The sequence below is a fragment of the Eulemur rufifrons genome, chromosome 2 (assembly GCF_041146395.1).
Source record: "Eulemur rufifrons isolate Redbay chromosome 2, OSU_ERuf_1, whole genome shotgun sequence".
Classification (NCBI taxonomy): Eukaryota; Metazoa; Chordata; class Mammalia; order Primates; family Lemuridae; genus Eulemur; species Eulemur rufifrons.
The window spans coordinates 12,666,375-12,683,344 of NC_090984.1; positions in this window are offsets into that span (position 1 = coordinate 12,666,375).

The following is a 16,970-nucleotide window of genomic DNA, read 5'->3' on the forward strand; positions in this document are numbered from 1 at the left end:
TTTTTTCATACAGAAGCAGGAATGGTCTTTTTTTTTTTCTAATTACTGATTTTTAATTAATGCCCATTGTTCTCTAAGTGTGTGGTCATTATGGTATTGACACTTTGGTTTTGGTTGTTATTTTCTTTTTGGTCTAGTATGGCAGATATCAGAAATTGCCTACTCAATATTTTTCTCCTCATTCCTTTTTTTTTTTCTAGCAGAACTTATAGTTTTTGAGATGATCAGTTTTTACTATTTAAAGTATTTCATGCCTAATAAGTAATTTCAGCAGAAATTAGTAAGTGCCAAGGTCTTGAAAGAGGATGGTGTCATCTAATATGCTATTTTTATATTTTGTTCTTTGTCTTTGCTCATGCCTGGGAATTGGATCCAGTGTTTTGAGTTAGAAAATTATGTTGTGTTAACCTGGGTTAAAATGGCTGAAGACTTCATGTCTCAGAATCACTTTTTGCTCCAGCTCTAGGTTATAGTTGTCTAAAATAAGAGTTTATATGAGATTTGGAAGGTATAAGGGATGAAGCCATTATGCTCTGTTTAGTGTGGCCATCGGACAGGGTGACAGATCTGGAGGGGCCTGATGGGCTCTAGTTTTCATCTTATTTTTCTGGTTATTGGACCCATTGGTCAACACTTGCTCAAAATTGAACATTAGTGCTTAACTTCACTTTTCTCAGAGGCAGCAACTCCATAGACATCTCCATACACAGCTTTCTGGATTTTCTGGCAAGCTCTGGCATTGTCATTTTGCTGATACTGCAGGAGTCCCTCTGGCACAGTGTGGGGCAGGCTTGTTATCCTGTGCACAGTCCAATCCCATGATGTCACTCTGCTCACAGGGAAAGACTACTGTGCAAGTAGTCTTGCAAGCCTACTGTGATCTCAAAAGCAAGAAGAGGCCGGGCACGGTGGCCCATGCCAATAATCTTAGCACTCTGGGAGGCCGAGGCAAGAGGATTGTTCAAGGTCAGGAGTTCAAGATCAGCCTGGGCAAGAGCAAGACCCTGTATCTACTAAAAATAGAAAGAAATTAACTGGACAACTAAAAATATATAGAAAAAAAATTAGCTGGGCATGGTGGCGCATGCCTGTAGTCCCAGCTACTCGGGAGGCTGAGGCAGAAGGATTGATTAAGCCCAGGAGTGTGAGGTTGCTGTGAGCTAGGCTGACGCCACAGCACTCTAGCCTGGGCAACAGAGTGAGACTCTGTCTAAAAAAAAAAAAAAAAAGAAAGAAAAGAAAAGGAAGAAGAGCTGTGGACAGTGAGGGAAATTATTCTAGGTTTAATTGAGGTAAGCATGAGACAGAGTGTCATCCCATTTTAGTGGAGGAAGATTTATATTTGACACCTTCAAACAGGGAAGATTTTACTGCTTTTTCATGTAAGAAGATGAACACTTTGAGCTGCTTCTGGTACATTTAGCTGCCCTTTTTCCTTCTATTATATTTTCCCTTTTTCTCTAAAAGTCTAACCATACCACTTCCCCTTAATCACTTCTTATTGTTTTATAAAACATAAATGTAAAGTATACGTACACTAACATGCATGAACTATGCTAACCTTCAGTGTACACCTTGATGAAATTTCACTGATGTATAAATCCTGGTGAACAGAACATTTCTAGGACTCCAGGAAGCTCCTTAATCCTTCTCCATAATTAATTACTCCACAGGAGCAACCACAGTTTTGACTCTTATTACAATTAATTATACAATTACAATTGCTTGTTTTTAATTTTCATGTAAGTTAAAATGCAACATGTATAGTTATATGTTTGACTTCTTTTGCTCAACATAAAGTCTACTTTGCCTTTTAATTGCTCTTTTGGTAGACTTATGCATTTTTCTCTTGGTATATGTTGTGTTTTTAGGGATGGGATAACTGAATTATTGGGTAGACTTTAAGCTTAGTTTGGGGAGGCATTCCAGTTTCCCCAAAATGTTGGCTCTACTAGTAATACCCAAAACAGTGCATGAAAGTTCCAGTTGTTCCACATACCTGACCAGCACTTTCTAATTTTAGCCATTCAACAGAGGATGTGGTGATAATTGTTTTGGGTTTTAATTTGCATTTACCTGATAATGTAATGATTTTGAGTACTTTTTTGTGTGCTTATTGGCTATTTGGATATGTTTTATGAGGATGCCTGTTGAAGCATTTCACCTATTTTTTATTCCTGTTTTTAAAAAAAAAATTGATGGATTTCCTTCTGGTTACTTGTCCTTTGTTGTACGTATGTGTATCTCTATATCTAGATACATATGCATACATATATACAAACCATGTATTATATATCATATATACACAAGATATAATATGTATATTATATATATGTATATTACAGATAGCTTTTCCCAGTTTCTGTCTTGTCTTTTTACTCTATAAAGGGAACTTATTTGTTTGAATACTAAAAAGTCCTTGGGTACAACCAGCTTCAGGCATGGCTAGATCCAGGGACTTAAAAAATATCATCTAGATGAGTTCTGTCTCCATGTCTTGGTTCTGCATCCTCTTCCATTATGTTTTTCCAAGCAGGCTATCTCTTCATAGTTGGCCCTGGAAGCTCCAGGCTAATTTCTTTCCAGGTTAAAGTCTCAGGGAGAAGAGAGTGGTTGTCTTTTTGAACAGTTCCAGTATAATTATCGGCATTGAATGTGATCAGCTCTTACTGGCTCACTTGCCCACCATAATCCAAGCACTGTGGCCAGGGGAATGTAATACTCTGATTTGTTTAGGACTAGCTGCCATGCTTATCCAGCAATTGGGTTGGAGTCTGCACCAACTGAATACCATGCTATCTTAATTTATGTTGATTTGTACAATTGTATTTTTGGAAATCGTAGTGAGAACCTTCTAACTTTTTTATTCTTAAAGACTGTCTTACCTTCTCTATTCCTTATGTTTCTATATTAATTTTAGAATCTCTATCATTTTTCACAAGTGAATCTTCTGGGACCATGCTTGGAATTGGCCTAAGGAAAATTAACATCTTTACAGTATTGAGTCTTACAATTGATAAGCATGGTATAATTGTCCATTTAACTAAGTCTTCTTTAACTTTCTTCAACAATGTTTTATAATTTTAATTGTGGAGGTCTTGAATACCTTTAATTTATTTGTAGGTATGTGGTACATTTTGCTCTGTAAATATTATTTATTTATTTTTCAGTTCTTTTGGTTAGTACATAGAATTGCAGTATCTTTTTGTATATTGACTTTATAGCCAGTGACATTTATAAATTCAATTATTTATTCAAATAGTTCATGGATTATTTTGGATTTTCTATATGTATAATCCTGTCAATACCAATAAAAGAAAGTTTTACCTAATTTCTAAACTTTTATCTTTTAATTATTTTTCTTGTCTTATTCTTTTAGAGTAATAAATAGAAATGATGAAAGTGAACATCTTGCCTTGTTCTTGAACTTATGGAAAAATGTGCAATAGTTTACCATTCAGTATAACGCTACCTGTAAGTTTTTTATAGATAACCTTTATCAAATTAAGGAAACTGTTTTATTTCCAGATTGTCGAGATTCTTAAAAAATCATGAATGGATACTGAATTTTATCTAGTGCCTTTTTTGCATGTATCAATGTCCTTAAAACATCCTGTCTGTTAAGATGGTGAATTATACATTCTTTGATTTTTCAAATGGTGAAACAACATCTATTACTGGAATAAACCACACTTGGACATGGTATATTCGCCTTTTCATTTTGCTAGATTCAATATCCTACTTTTAAAAAGTTGTTTCTGTGTCTGTGTTAATGAGAGGTTTGTCCTGTGATTTCTTTTAAGATAATATACTTCTCTACAGTTTGTATCAGGTTTTTACTGTCTCATAAGAGGAGTTAGAAACTGTTCTGAAAGATATAAAATTTGACCTATGTATTCCCCATATGTTTAGAATAATTCACCAGTGAATCTATCTTTGGGTTTTTTCACAAGAAGCTTTGTAAGATAGTTTCACTGGTGAATTATACCAAGTGTATAAATAGACAAAGAACTATTCAAATTTGCTATTTGTTCTTGTGTTAGTCTTGCTAAATTGTATCTGTCTATTCCATAACTTTTCAAATTTGGTGACATAAAGTTTTTCATAATATCCCGTGTTTTCTTTTTAATGTCTGAAAGCTATAATGTTACCCTCTATTTTTCCTGTTGTAATTTCTGCATTCTCTTCCTTTTTCTTCATCTTATTATGGATTTAGATATATTAATTTTTTCAAATTAATATAATTTGGTTCTTTTATTATGTTATTTTATTCTACTTTGTAATTCTTTAATTTCTGATCTTATTCCCTTCTATTATATTTAGGTTTAATTTTCTCTTATTTTTCTAGCTATTTGAGATAGATGCTTATATCAGTGCCTGTCTTCTGCTGTAGCCAGTCTGCTTATAACCCCATTAAGTAAGGACTTAATTTGATATGTTGCCTTTTCTTCAAAGTCTAGACAAACTGGAAACAAATCTTATGTCCATCAACAGGAGAATAAACATATGGTATAGCTGTACAATGGAACATTATTACTTAGCAATAAAAAAGGAGAACAAACTATGAATGCACACAACAGTGTGGATAAATCCCAAAATCATTATGCTGTGTGAGCATACTGCGTGCTCGACAAAAAATAGCACCAATGGCTTGATTCCACGTATATACAATCCTAGAAAATGTAAACTAATATGTAGTGACAACAAAAAAGATCTATGGTTTTTTGGTGATTTGGAGGAAAGGGAAGAGACGAGAAGGAAGGATTGCCAAGGGAAAGGAGGAAATTTGGTGGGGGCGGGAGGCTGATGGATGTGTTCATTATCTTAATTAGGATGGTGTTTTTACAGGTTTACCAATATATCAGAACTCATCAAATTGTATGCTTTAAATATGTGCAGTTTGTTGCATTTCAGTTATACCTCAACAAAGCCACTATAAAATAAAAACAGTGAACATCATTTGGTCCGAAATAGTTCTACTATATGCAACTGTCAAACAGGTTCACTGTTCTCTAAATCCATTTCGTCCTGGTCCAACAGCCATCTGCCTCCTTCCGGACCCCGCAGTGTCCACTCTCTCCCCCTAGAGTCCGTTCTCAGTACTGCATCCAGGGGATTCTCTAGTTTAAATACTAAACTATCATCGAAGTCCTGAAGTGGCACTAGAAAGCAAGGGTCTCTGCCCTCACGGAGCTTACAGTTGAATCAAATAACCACGGAAATAAGTATATTATTACAAACGGAGTTCTGAGCCGTCTGTGTTCACTCAACCCCACCTAATGGTGCTCCTTTCTAAAACACAGCTGGTCTTTCATGCCTCGGTGGCTGGCAGCTGTCTCAACTGGAAAGAACCTTTTCTCCATCCGGGAAACTCCTATTTATACGTCAAAACCCAGCTTAAATTGTACTTCACCAACACTCCTCTCTCTTACACCCCACGAATTAAACTCCTCCCTCCACTGTGCTACTACGGAAGTAAATAAGCCCTCGAAGCATTCATTCAACTCAAGAAGTCAGAAAGAGAGAAGTAAAATAAGCTGAGAAAGGAATTTGTAATGGGTGACAAAAGTAGAACTTCAGTTAGAACATGTAAACCCACTAGAATCAAGAAAGGAATTTGGCATGGGGGTATAACTACATGATGAGTGCAATGTGCACTGTCTGGGGAATGGACATGCTTGAAGTTCTGACTCGGGGGGATGGGCAATATATATAACCTGAACTTTTGTACCCCCATAATAAGCTGAAACAAACAAACAAACAAACAAAAGATGTTAGAATACCAAAAAAAAAGGAATTTGGGAACTGGATAGCCACATCTCTAGCCAGTTTATTAAAGAAACAGAAAAATAAAACATGCAAATATCTAAAATCAGAAATAGGGCCAGGTGCGGTGGCTCACGCCTGTAATCCTAGCACTCTGGGAGGCCGAGGCAGGTGGATCGTTTGAGCTCGGGAGTTCGAGACCAGCCTGAGCAAGAGCGAGACCCTGTCTCTACTAAAAACAGAAAGCAATTATATGGACAACTAAATATATATATATATATATATATATATATGAAAGTTAGCCAGGCATGGTGGCGCATGCCTGTAGTCCCAGCTACTCTGGAGGCTGAGGCAGGAGGATCACTTGAGCTCAGGAGTCTGAGGTTGCTATGAGCTAGGCTGATGCCAGGGCACTCTAGCCGGGGCAACAGAGTGAGACTCTGTCTCCAAAAAAAAAAAAAAAGAAAGAAATAGAAAAGAGGCCGTATGTAAACAGATATAGAAGGGATTTTTTTAAAGAAAATATGATATGCAACTCTATGCTGATAACTTTGAAAATCTCAATGAAACTGAGCTTTCTACAAATACACACATTACCAAAATTAATTCAAGAAGGAATAATGGATAAATAATGATGAAAGAAACTAAAGATATTATCAAAGATAACTTCCAGAAAAGGTCAATTCTAAATAGTTATGCCATCATTTCACCTTCAAAAGTTCAAGAAATAAAGATTTCTAAAATAGATGGGGAAATTTCCTAATTATTCTATAAACAGCTCAATCTTGATTCCAAACGTGACAACCTACAAAAAAATTTCAAGCCGGAGTTGTCTCCTTTCTCTCTCTCTCTCTCTCTCACACACACACACACACACACAGACACACACACAAGCACACATATACACACACAGAAATAGAGCTAAATACTCTATTTACTCTAAGTACTAAATAAAACTCAGGTTCCCATACTATTATCCATAATTCTGAAAACCAAAAAGCTCTGCACACGGAATTTTTGGGGTAAGTTTGGCACCAACACTTAAGTTGGTAACCAATTTGAGAAGGTGATGATATAAGCCTATTTATAATACCTATGACATATAGATGAATATTCATGAATTTTTACTGTTGAAATATTAATGTGCTTGATTACAAGGTCCTCCCATATACTTTGCCAGCTGTGTTAGGTAATAATATAATATATGCACTTTATTGTATGTGTGTGTGTGTGTGTATTCTAATAATAATCCACCATGACCCTAGAGATTTATGCCGGGAACACAAGCAGAATCAATGTGGGCAGCAATGTGCTGGAACTAGTTCCTAATGGGCCACAAGATTCCACGGGGAGAATGTCTTCCCAACTTCCCATTCAGCGCCATTACATAGGTCTTGAAATCACCCACAGTGGAAATATTTACACCATAGGAATTGGCAAATGCTACAAATCAGGACTTCTTTTTTCCATTGGTCAACACTCCATTGAACTTTAGGACATCTTTTAAATAAAACTCACTGTCAGTAGGTTAAAAAAATAATAATAATAAATGTTCATCTTCAAAGAAGTCAGATACTTGATAAAATTTTTATCTCCCTCTGATATAAAAACAGTAAATTCTGGCTGGGTACAGTAGCTCACACCTGTAATCCTAGCACTCTGGGAGGCCAAGGAGGGAGGATCGCTTGAAGCCAGGAGTTCGAGACCAGACTGAGCAACAGTTAGACCCCATCTCTGCAAAAAAAAATAGAAAAATTAGCTGGGCATGATGGCTCGTGCCTGTAGTCCCAGCTACTCTGGGAGACTAAGGCAGGAGGATTGCTTGAGCCCAGGAGTCTGAGGTTGCAGTGAGCTATAATGACACCACTGCACTCTAGCCAGGGAGAAAGAGCAAGACCCTGTCTCAAAAAAAAAAAAAAGGAATTAGTAAATTCATAGTGGAAGGATATTTTTATTGTCTAGAGGGGGCAGTATAGCCTAGTTAAATGCACAGGCTCAGAGGTTCTATTGCCTGTGTTTAAACTCTGATTATTCTACTTTGAAGGTTTTTTTGGATTCTCTGAGCCTGTTTCCTCCTATATAAATGGAATAATGCCTCCGAAGGCTGTTTGAAAGAACTAAATGAAATAATTCCTGGAAAATGCTTAGAAACATTCCTGGCACATAGTAAGAACCTCATAAATGGTAGCCCTTGCCATAAATTATTAAATATGGGGGGGGAAAGACAATTCTTTCCTAATAAGAAATTGTTCTATGTCAACTACCACATTATTTTTAACAAAGAAACACAAGCTTTCTTGTTATAATGAAGGAAAGAATACGTTGCAATTATTAGAATTCCTGCTGTCATGATTAGTTAACGTTTAGCTGTTCTTCCCGTCTCAGTATAACAAGAAAAAAATAAGCAGAAAAATAAGTATCAAGAGAAAAGGGGCTCAAATAACCTTCATTTACAGATGATTAATCTATTTACCCTAGAAAACCTAACAAAACTATTAGGGCTAATAGGAATTTAGGAAGGCAATAAGACACAAAATAAATCCTTAAATAATAATAGTTTTCTTTTTTTCTGGCAATAATCAGAAAATATAATTGGAAAATGGTCCTTATTGTAACAGCAATCTAAAATGTGTATAATCTAGGAATAAATTTGATAATTATATAGAATTGATATGAATGAAATTGCAAAGTTGTAAGGAATATAAAAAACTAAACAAATAAACATTCCTGGGTGGAAAGAATATTTTGATGCTATCACTATGGTACAGGCAAGAAAAAAGAAAGATATATAGAAAAAAACAGAAAACCCTTAGACAGAGCCACATGGAAATAATTACTTGGTATTTATCAATGAAGAACTTCAAATCAGAATGCAGTGGCTACTCATTCAATCAATGGATCTGGGAAAAATGACTAATCATTTGGAAAGAAAGTTAAGTTTGACCTTCACTTCAACCCACACAACAAAATTAATTCCAGATGGGCAAAAAGTTAAAATGTAGAAAACCTGCAATAACACACTGCCAAAAGAGAGATTATTTGACAAAGGTATAAATCATAAAGGAAAAGACTGATAAATTCCACCACATAACATTTTTAAACTCCTAGGAGCCAAAAACCATTTTCAAAATCTTAGAAAAATAAAAACTAGAAAGGAAAATTTGAAACATATTTGTCAAAGGATACTCTATAGTATAAGAAATCTTAGAAATCAGTAAGGAAAAGATGAAAGAACACAAGGTCAAGAAACACATGAAAATGTTCCACTTTATTTGTTAACAAATATTTGCAAATTAAAATGAGATGTTGTATTTGTCTATCAGTTTGGCAAAACCTAATAATGCCCAGTGCTGGTGAAGATGCAGAGAATAGAGTAATCTCACACAATGCACATGAGAAAATAAATAAGGTCATTCATTTCTAGGGTTGATTTTATTATACGTGTAAAATAGGTGCCTATTTTAGACTCCATTCTACCCTGGAGTCTTTCAAAGATTCACATCTATGACCCAGCAATATGTATACATTGAGTTGTTCCTCACTCCGTTTTGAGCCCTGCTGTCTGTTGCTTCTGACCTTGAATACTAGGGGAGGGCAGTAAAGTGAATGTTGGAGTTATCATCTCTGCCTTTTTTGAGACAAGGTCTCACTCTGTCACCCAGGCTGGAGTGCAGTGGCCTCATCACAGCTCAATGCGACCTCCAACTCCTGGGCTGAAGCGATCCTCTTGCCTCAGCCTCCTGAGTAGCTGAGACTATAGGCAGGTGCCACCAGGCCCAGCTAATTTTTCTGGGTTTTTTTTCTTTGTTTTAGTAGACAGGGTCTTGCTCTTGCTCAGGCTGGTCTCAAACTCCTGGCTTAAAGCAATCCTCCCACCTTGGCCTCCCAGAGTGCCAGGATTACAGGCTTGAGCCACCGCACCCAGCCTATTATCTCTGTCTTCTCAGCTGCTCTGCCCTTAAGGATTTACTCCATGCCCAGGGCTTCTATGGAATCTTCTTGGCAATTCTGAAATCATGCCACAGATATTTATTGAGCACTTACTACGTGCCAGGCACAGTCCCAGGTGCCTGGGGTATAACAGGGAGTGGGACAGATGATGGGAGAATCAGGCATTAAACAACTAAGCAAAGAAATACAGAATATAATTCCAGGCTGGGATCAACACAACAAGGAAAAAACGGGGTGATATCATGGAACATGATGGAGAGAAGAGCAACGTTGGAATGGGCAGGTGGGGAAAGCCTCCATGAAGAGGTGGGAGTGATCATCTCATTCAACAGATAAAAAAACTGAGGCTCAAAGAGGGTAAGGGACAGGGCCAGAACTTGAGCCAAGTGGGCTCCTTTCTGTTTCCCAGTGCTCAGTAGGCATGTTGGCAGAGGCCAGCAAACTACAACCCTCAGGTCATATCCGGCCCACCTCTTGTGTTTGTAAATAAAGTTTTATTGAAACATAGCCACACCCATTTGCTTACATAGCATCTGTGGCTGCTTTCATGGGTTGAACTATTGTAGTCCTGTAGTCCCAGCTACTCCAGAGGCTGAGGCTGGAGGATCCCTTGAGCCCAGGTGTTTGAGGTTGCCGTGAGCTTTGATGACACCACTGCACTCTAGCTGGGGCGACAGAGAGAGATCCTGTCTAAAAAATATATACATAGTCTGTTGAGCACCTTCTGTATACCTCGGGGTAGGGGTGTCTGTGTTGGCCCTCAGCTGGAAGATGTTTCTGGGGTGGAGCTGGGGACTTGAACTCGATTCCGGAGTCAGGGAGGGAGATGGTGGAGTGAGGCCCTCGCGGACTGGTGCACAAGCGCAAATTTCACACCCCACCTCTCACTCCCAGGGGCCTTCACGAGCAATCCTTGCCCCCAAAGTAAGAGCAAGGTGCTGGGAAAACACAAGGGATGCTGACGTCTTACAAAGTGGGGGCACCTCCAGGCTTCTCCCCGGAACTCCAGCTCATGGGACCTCCTGCCTCCTCAACGCCCCCACGTGGCGGTCTCAACACGCTAAACCCCCAGCGTCTGATCTGCCCCCGGCTGGCTCCTCCGGCATCTTCTCCATGACAGGTAAAAGAGGTTCTGTCCTCCCAGGTGCGAAAATCACCTAAGTCACCGTCAACGCCTCACGGGCTGTCCACAATCTTCACACTGTACCCAATCTCAAAGTTGAACACTAGCTCAGTCTGCAAAACGAACCCAGAATCCAACCATTTCCCCTTCCCCTGCTGCCTTACCTGGCCGGGCTCCAACATCTGCACACCTGGACCAGCGGAGTCGCCCCCAGCTCGTCCCCAGCTCCACCCTCACTCCTCACAGGCTGTCCTCCCTTAAGCAGCCACCAGAGGGCGCCTGTGAGCATCTGAGTCAGGGCCCTTCCCTCCTCTGCCCACTGCCCTCCACGGCTCCCACCTCCCTCCGGGTCAAAGCCCAAGTCCTCCCTGCAGCCCACCAGGCCCTGCATGACCTGCCCTGTTTCCTCCCCGCCTTCTCCCCCTCCCTCTCACCCCCTTGCTCATTCTGCTCCAGCCACACAGGCCTCCTTGCTGTGCCTCCAATACACCAGGAGCGGTCCTGCCCCAGGGCCTTTGCACAGGCTGTGCCCTCTGCCTGGAGCCCTCCCCTCACTGGTATTACCACATCTTTTTTTTTTTTTTTTTAATTTTTTTTTTTTTTTGAGACAGAGTCTCACTCTGTTGCCCAGGCTAGAGTGAGTGCCGTGGCGTCAGCCTAGCTCACAGCAACCTCAAACTCCTGGGCTCAAGCGATCCTCTTGTCTCAGCCTCCCGAGTAGCTGGGACTACAGGCATGCGCCACCATGCCTGGCTAATTTTTTCTATATATATATTTTTTTTAGCTGTCCATATAATTTCTTTCTATTTTTAGTAGAGATGGGGTCTCGTTCTTGCTCAGGCTGGTCTCGAACTCCTGAGCTCAAACGATCCGCCCACCTCGGCCTCCCAGAGTGCTAGGATTACAGGCGTGAGCCACCGCGCCCGGCCTATTACCACATCTTACTCCCTTCCTTCCTTCACTTTAACCTGTCAATTGTCACTTTCATTCCCCTGTGGCCTCCCTGGGAGCAGAGACTGTATTTTTCTTTCTTTCTTTCAACAAATATGTATTGAGCACCTACTATGTGCCAAGGACAGGTGCCGAGACTGCAGCTGGCAAAGGAGAGAGACAAAAGCCACTGCCCCCAAAGAACATCTGTCTGAAGGCAGAGGCAGATGGAATGCATAAACCAAGAAATGATTGCAGAGAATGGCAGGAAATCAAAGAAAATACAGAAAACAGGGTTTTGGCCCTGGGGCAATGGGGAGCCATGGGAGGTTTTATACAGAGGGTGGCAAGGTCTGGGCTTTGTTTTTTTTTTTCTGAGACAGAGTCTCGCTCTGTTGCCCGGGCTAGAGTGAGTGCCGTGGCATCAGTCTAGCTCACAGCAACCTCAAACTCCTGGGCTTAAGCGATCCTACTGCCTCAGCCTCCCTAGTAGCTGGGACTACAGGCATGCGCCACCATGCCCGGCTAATTTTTTTTATATATATATTTTAGTTGTCCATATAATTTCTTTCTATTTTTGGTAGAGACGGGGTCTCGCTCTTGCTCAGGCTGGTCTCGAACTCCTGACCTCGAGCGATCCACCCGCCTCGGCCTCCCAGAGTGCTAGGATTACAGGCGTGAGCCACTGCGCCCGGCCTGGGCTTTGTTTTAGAAAGTTCACTGTGGTTGGGCATGAGGAGAATGAATAGAGGGTATAACCCTGGAGGCTGGGAGGCCAGCAAGGTGGCGGTGCTGTCGTTCAGGAAAACAAGACAGTGGCCCAGGCATAGGAGGAAGAAAAGTGGGTGCCTTTGAAAAGCCAGGCTTCTGTGGGTGCAGTGGGAAGCAGAAGGTGTCCCCTCCACCATGCACATGAGCCTCAGCTTCCTCATCTACAAATGGGGGCGATAGGACCTTCCTCCCAGGACGGTTATGAAGGTTAAATAAGATTACATAAGCTGGCGGGGCGTGGTGGCTCACGCCTGTAATCCTAGCTCTCTGGGAGGCCGAGGTGGGCGGATCGTTGGAGCTCAGGAGTTCGAGACCAGCCTGAGCAAGAGCGAGACCCCCATCTCTACTAAAAATAGAAAGAATTATATGGACAGCTAAAAATATATATAGAAAAAATTAGCCGGGCATGGTGGTGCATGCCTGTAGTCCCAGCTACTCGGGAGGCTGAGACAGGAGGATCGCTTGAGCCCAGGAGTTTGAGGTTGCTGTGAGCTAGGCTGACGCCACGGCACTCACTCTAGCCCGGGCAACAGAGTGAGACTCTGTCTCAAAAAAAAAAAAAAAAAAGATTACATAAGCGACACAGAAAGTGCGCAGAGAGGGGTGACCCCTCTTTTACGATTCATAGCCATCTCTGGAAGCCACTGCAGCACACATCTTGCCATTGGAAGCACATAACCAATGACGCCGTGCTTCTGTGGACATTTCGTTATGAGGACGTTGAGTTATTGGGTTATATTAAGTTGCGGTTTTCCTGTTGAAATCCGTAAAGTCCCTTGTGGTTTCTCTGAGGGTCCGGCAGCTGGGGAAGGGGTGGCTCCTCAGCAAAAAGTGGGCTGGAGAAGGGGCCCCGCCTGCTCCCCCCATACACACCAGCCTTGGGAAATCAGCCCCTGGGACTCAGAAGCTACCACAAAGGGTCCCCGAGTAGGGTTGCCACATTTAGCAAATAAAAATGTAGGATGCCCAGTTTCTTATATTTTTACCTGGCAACCCTATTCCTGAGTCCACAGGTGTGCTAAGTACCCTCTCTTGTCTGAATAAATGATGAGACGGGATAAGAAATCAGACAAGTCCTAAAGATAGTAAACTCTATTTCACAAACAAGATGACACAGCAGGAGCTTCCAAGGGACAGCTGCAGATATGAACTTCAAGGCCCAGACATGTTCAGGGGAGGGTTTCTATTATATGACAATATGCACCAGCATCCTTTTCTCTGCATCTCTGCCAGCAGTGGGTGTTAATACTTTTTAATGTTTTCTTAATCACTTTATTTTTACTTTTATGATAATGGCTTGAAACTTTTTGTTCAACTTTAGAAAAATATTTGAAATCATTGTGGACAAATGAAACCTGTATAATTTTACAAATAGATTTTCTAATTTCTATTATAATTTCAACTACGCTACAATAATTAGATAACACCCTTTTTTTGTGGTTGCTGTTGCCACTCTCTTAGTTGTGAAGTGAACAGCTCATTATTACTGAAATTTGCACTTTGGCGACTATATTTGTATACATTGTTTGGTTCTTGGTTGCGCTTTTCTGAGACATGCCTGTTCGTATTTTTTCCTCAATTTTCTATTTATGTTGTTAGTCTTTTTCTTGTCAATGTGTGAGAACTCTTTATATATCAAGGTGCTACCCCTTCTCAGACAACCAACTGATCTTTATTTATTGGTTTTGTTTATGACATTTTATGACTAATAATTTGTAAAATGATTTCCCTAAGTTAGTTTATATTTAAGATATTTTTATTATATGATTATATAGATGTTATAATATATATTTCTGTCTTTTTATTCATCGTTTCTAGGTTTCTTAATTTATTATTATTATTATTATTATTTTTTTTTTTTTTTGAGACAGAGTCTCACTCTGTTGCCCGGGCTAGAGTGAGTGCCGTGGCGTCAGTCTAGCTCACAGCAACCTCAGACTCCTGGGCTTAAGCGGTCCTACTGCCTCAGCCTCCCGAGTAGCTGGGACTACAGGCATGCGCCACCATGCCCGGCTAATTTTTTCTATATATATATTTTAGTTGTCCATATAATTTCTTTCTATTTTTAGTAGAGACGGGGGTCTCACTCTTGCTCAGGCTGGTCTCGAACTCCTGACCTCGAGCGATCCACCCGCCTCGGCCTCCCAGAGTGCTAGGATTACAGGCGTGAGCCACCGCGCCCAGCCTAGGTTTCTTAATTTAAAAAAATATGTTGTAAAATTCCTTCCACGATCTGTATTGGTTTATTTTTCGCATTTTGTCTTTAGCCTGTCCGGAAATTTTGTGTTTTTTCCACAGCACAGAAATATTTCTGGCTACCACAGCTCTATCAAAAGTGAGAGAAGGAATGGCAGGCCATGTCCGTCACTAACTCAGGCTGTCACTTGGCCCCTGCAAGCCTTGGGGATTTTAAAACCAGCCTGTTTTGTTGTTGTTGTTGTTGTTGTTTTGTTTTGTTTTGTTTGGGAGGGGGGGTTCACTGGTTTTTCGCGCTGTGACCTTAGGCCGGCCAGGTAAAAAAACCACGAGAACGTGCTGCCCCCCAGTGGCCATCTCGGTGATAGCAGCTACGGTCGGAAGAAAAAACCACCCTTAAAACTAAAAACGGGATGGGTTCACAGGCGCTTGTTTAAAACCCTCCAGTGGTACATACCTAAAAGTTGAAAGCAGGGACTCAAACAGACACTTGTACACCCATCTTCTTATCGCCAAAAGGTAGAAACAACCCAAATGTCCACTGACAGATGAATGGATAAACACAATGTGGCCCATCCGTGCTACAGAACAGTATCCAAGAAGGACATTCTGACACCTGCTACATGATGAACCTTGAGGACATCCTGCTCCGTGAAATAAACCAGTCACAGAAGGACAAATCCTGTGTGATTCCACTCACAGGATGTCCCTAGAGGTGTCAGATTCACAGAGATAGAAAGTAGAATGGCGGGTGCCGGGGGCTGGGGAGGGGGTGGGAGTTTGTGTTTCCTGGGGACAGAGTTTTAGTTTGGGAAACTGAAGCTTGCACAACAATGTGAATGTGCTTAATGCCACTGAGCTGTGCACTTAAAAATAGCTAAAGTGGTAAATTTTATGTTATGTCTATTTTGCCGCCAACACAAGCTGGAAAGGGAAGGAGGGGGTGGGCTCCTTGGAGGTGGGAATGTCTTTCCCTCCAGGGATATCGAATTACACGCCTGGGTCCTTCTGGGCATTCGGGTCCCAGCTCACATGGCCTTCCCTGACCTTCCTGGCTAGAGCAACAACCTCCCCCACCTGCTCTCTGTCTCCTGGCTGTTTACTTCCTGTCGCTGCAATTCGCACCACCTGCATTTACGCCCTAGGTCTGTTTCCTGGTTCAGGGCTGGCCTCCTCCAGTGAGCTCCTGCAAGCAAGGTGGGTTGGTCACGTCTGGCCATCCCCACGGTGCCCCATATACAGTAGGTGTTCAATAAGTGTGTGTTGCAGTAAAGAATTAATCGGTTGGTGGCAGAATGCCTGTGTGTGAGTCTGTGCACATCTGTGTCTCTTTGGGTCCCATGTGTCTCTTGCTTGTGTGACTCTGTGGAGGGTCCCTTGTGCGTCCCCAGGGACGAGTGTGCAGTTACGGGTCAGTGAGTGCTTGTGTTGAGGGGCTTCCGGGGTCTGTGTGGTTGTGACATTACAGGGGGGTCACATGGCAACCAGTGTGCGAGTCGGTGTCTCCACGGGTCTTCTCAGAGGTGCCCAGCGTCTGCCCGTGTGTGTGTGTGTGTGTGTGTGTGTGTGCGCGCGCGCGTGTGTCTGAGTCTGTGTGCCAGCCACTGTGAGTCCTCACGTACATCCAGGAGCATTCACTATGTGTGTGTCTTCACACATGCTGAGATCTCTCCCAGGTCTGTGTGTTCCTCCGCATGTCCCACGCCTGTCTTTGTGTCTCCTCATCCTCTCTGGTCTCTGAGTCCCGTGTGTGTCCCGTGTGCCTGTGCATGTGGCTCCGTGTGTCCCCATGCATGAGGCTGTGTTCCTGCCCCTGTGTGTGCCTGGGCACCCCCTGTCTCTGGCTGTCAAGGAAGCTGTGTGGGCCGCCTGTGCACCCGGGGGTCTCTGTGCATACATTGCTCTGTGTGGTCCGTACATGGATATCGCTGCACTGTGGGCTGGGGGCGGGGAGGGGAAGCCTATGTCCCTCTGCATGGGCCTGTGTGCCTGAGTACCCACCCCAGTGACATGCTGGAGCCAGCTCAAAAGCCCAGTCCAAGCATTTCCTCCCAACTCCGTGCCTGGTGACATTGCATGGGTAGCTGAAATGGGCCACGCTGGGAGTGTTTACACCAGGAGAATTGGCAGACACCCCAAATCAGAGAAGTGGTTGTTAAACACTTGGCAGAACACCATGTGGATCCACGTGCTTCCATGCGCCCCCAGAAGCACTGTGTTTCTCTCTCCGTGT